The sequence below is a fragment of the Otolemur garnettii genome, unplaced genomic scaffold (assembly GCF_000181295.1).
Source record: "Otolemur garnettii isolate 467f Iridium unplaced genomic scaffold, OtoGar3 scaffold00050, whole genome shotgun sequence".
In the NCBI taxonomy this organism is placed as follows: domain Eukaryota; kingdom Metazoa; phylum Chordata; class Mammalia; order Primates; family Galagidae; genus Otolemur; species Otolemur garnettii.
In genome coordinates this window covers 1,795,420-1,798,810 of record NW_003852445.1, presented here as the reverse complement: position 1 = coordinate 1,798,810, position 3,391 = coordinate 1,795,420, and the positions used below count along the sequence as shown (strand labels likewise).

Sequence of the window (3,391 nt, the reverse complement as noted above, 5' to 3'; positions counted from 1 at the left end):
GGGAGCCCTGAGCCTATTTTTCTGCAACTAGGTGGTCCCAGCTCCACCTCAGATCATCAGGCATTGGATCCTCAGAAGGAGCACATACCCTAGCTCCCTCCCATGCACAGCTTACAGTAGGGTTCATGCTTTTTTGGTAATCTGCTACTGCTGATCTGACAGGAGGCTAGCTCAGGTGATGATGGGGAGTGGTTGTCAATACAGGTGAACTTTCACTTGCTTGCCCGCTGCTCACCTCTTACTGTGCGGCCCATCCCTAACCGACCATGGACTGGTATCAGTTGGTGGCCCGGGGTATGGGGACTGCAGTTGTACTATGTGCTATGTTGTGACATTGCTAATTACATTGGATATAATGAACCCAAAATTGTAGGTAAGATTTTTCTTTTTAGTCTATTGTTACATATTTAATCTTAATCATATTTTCCTGTTTGTAATTTAGATGCTGTTGAGTGCATGAGAATAGCTGAACCTTGTTTCTGTTTTAGAACCAGAAGTTTATTGTTTGCTTCAGTTTTTGTCCTAATTTGCTTGTGGCTGAAATTATTCTGTCAGTAAGAGACAGCATGATCTTTTGTTTTCCATAGTGATGAAATGAACTGGTTGTTCACTTTAGTTTCTGTTTCAACTCCTTGACTATAATTTCTTCCCTACAAAATGATATATAGATTAGTTTTTTTTCAATTTCTTGATTACAGTTTCTTCCCTACATTAATATTCTTTAATGTGTATCATACGCATCTTTAAATCTATTTGGTTTAAGTTACTGCTATTTCTTGTCTTGCATTTTGCTACTTCCTTATTTTTGTTTTAACTAAGTGCAGATTTTAATTTAGGTATGTGACATATAATTGATAATGTAAATGTGTCCCCATTAATTTTTGGTTAGCTCTAAGTAATAGTTTTTAAGAAATTACATAAAGCTTTTGTATTTTATCAACTCTGCAGGAGAAACAACAAATTGGTTTCTTGGTTATTTTTTTTCAGCCCAGCTATCTGTATCACCAGTGATTCTTACACCAAATGCTAAACGTAAACTGCCAGTAGATTCATCTCATGTTTTCTCAAGTAAGAAAAGGAAGTCCGTCAAGCACAATTTTAACTTGGAGCTATTGCCAAGTAATCTCTTCAGTAGCAGTTCCACACCAGTATCAGGTAGCAAATGGAATTTATATAAATGGGTTGTAAACATTAATATGAATGCTTATTCTAGGCAAAAGTCCCCTGCCTTTTAAAATATATGTAAACAGTGGTTCAATATAGTAAGTGCGTGTATGTGTGTTTTATGGACATGACTATTGAAAGTTATGATAGAATGGGGCTGGTTACAGTGGCTAACCTTTGTAATCCCAGTGTTTTGGGAGGCCAATGCAGGGGCATCGCCTGAGCTCAGGAGTTCAAGACCAGCCTGAGCAACATAGTGAGAGAATATCTCTACAAAAAAATTAAAAATGATCTGGGCATGTGGAGTATGCCTTAAAGTCTCAGCTAGTAAGGAGGCTGAGGTGAGAGGATTGCTTGAACCCAGGAGTTTGAAATTACAGTGATCTGTGATTATACTACTCCACACTTTAGCCTGGGCAACAAAGCAAGACCCTGTCTAAAAAATAACTGCAAAAACTACAAACAAGAAACCAAAACCTGTGGATAGCATCGATGCAGATGCTCAGGTTTTATTCTTTTGTACATCTCAAATCCTACTTTAGTTGCATTTGACCTATAGTTATAGCTTTAATTGCTGTCTTCTGCTGAGGGGGGGTTGCCAAAACTTTGATTTATCTCTGAATCCAGAGTTGGGGGCATTATGACTGCAATTTATAGTTTTGAAAATGGGAGTATTTTTAAAGTTTTAGACTCAAGTACCTTTTATAAAAGCTTTAAAACTTTGTTTACACTATTCCTCATGGCATGGTTTCTAGACCTTTTCCCAGCCCAGCCATTTTTTCCCAAATTTACTATTATTCAGGTACCTAATGTGGCCAACTAGAGCTTTGGAAAATAATAGGATATCATGCCAATTTGAAGACTAGATTTTTGTTAGCGTGGTTATAGGTTGAGTTGGCTCTTTTAGCATGTGCAGAATACAAGTTAGCTCCTACTAACCTTATGATCAACCAAAAATGAGATGAACTTCTAAGCCTAGGGTCCTCTGTCTCATATCTCACATTTAGTTAAAATGTGAGTGATCTTCTTTTAGAAGTTGAGCAGAATGATAGGTTTTATGATTCATTATAGTGTAATGATAAGAACTCTGAAGCTTATGTCTGTAGCTCATAATGTAGTTGTTTTGTTTTTTTGATATTTAACAGCCTTTACAATTTAGAGGACATTTTCTAAATGGCAAATGAAGATTATAATATATTCCCCAAGGAATGAACTTACTGATTCCTTTTGCAAAAAATTTAAATGTTCAACAACAGTAGTCCTATTGTTTTTAACTCACCATTTTTCTTTGACTCTACTTTCTCAGCCACAATTAAATAAATTCAAAACGGAAAATATAGGTGTATGAAAGCAACCACATTAATCTACAGTCCATTAAGAAGTTAAATCACATAATTAATTTTTTTCTTATATGTGATAAATTTGTATCTTTCCATATATTCTCGCTGTGCCTCCTGTGACCCCTGCACATTTTGAAAATGACTATACTGCAGTCCTGGTATAAAGCTACGTTAGCTATATTGTACTGTCCTCCAAAATTTTCTTTAGCCAAATGTACCAAAAAGTCACTGTAATGATTGTGTTTCTTCTGTTTTCATCGTTGACAAAAACATAATGTTTCTGGGGATCTTTGTGAATTCTTTATTAATGATAATGAATTGAGAGGGTTAATGTTTGTTGAGTGTATACAGGATCTGATTCTAAATCATAAGTCAAATGTATAAGGAGTCTTTGTTCTTTTGTTCATAACTAATTTGCTTTTCTCATAGTTTTTTACTATAGTTGATTTCATGATATAAATGGTGTTGAATTGAGCTTCTGTTCAATCATATTCCAGAGTCAGGTGGACAACAGTTGGCTAGCAGGTACATCCTGGATAATCAGACTCCAACTTGTTTGTCAGTAGCTTATTTTTGATAATAGCATTATTTAATATTCTATTTCACATACTATACTAAGTAATATTACTTAATATTATATACTACATACATATTAGACACATTATATACATAATAGTAATATTTATATTCATAATAAAAGTCCATTTTAAGAGCCTGAAGCCATTTAGTAAGTGATGGGGCAAACTCAAGTCTGTCTCTAAAGCTTGTTCTTTCTAAAATCTGCAGTAGTACCCACTCCTTCCTTATCTTATTGAAAGAATTTAAATCACAACTCGTAATGTGAAAGTAACGCTGAATCTGACCTTTAATTGACAACTTAAAAGTAT

At 34.9% G+C, this 3,391-nt stretch overlaps 1 protein-coding gene across 1 annotated transcript in view; it reads left to right on the top strand.

Annotated features, from left to right (window-relative positions):
- The window catches only part of ARHGAP11A (Rho GTPase activating protein 11A), a 29,746-nt gene that overhangs the window by 11,334 nt on the left and 15,021 nt on the right, over nucleotides 1-3,391 (top strand). The window contains exon 7 of the mRNA XM_023514286.1: nucleotides 2,031-2,042. The gene's annotated coding sequence lies outside the window, so the exon portion shown is untranslated. The remainder of the gene's footprint in view (nucleotides 1-2,030; nucleotides 2,043-3,391) is intronic.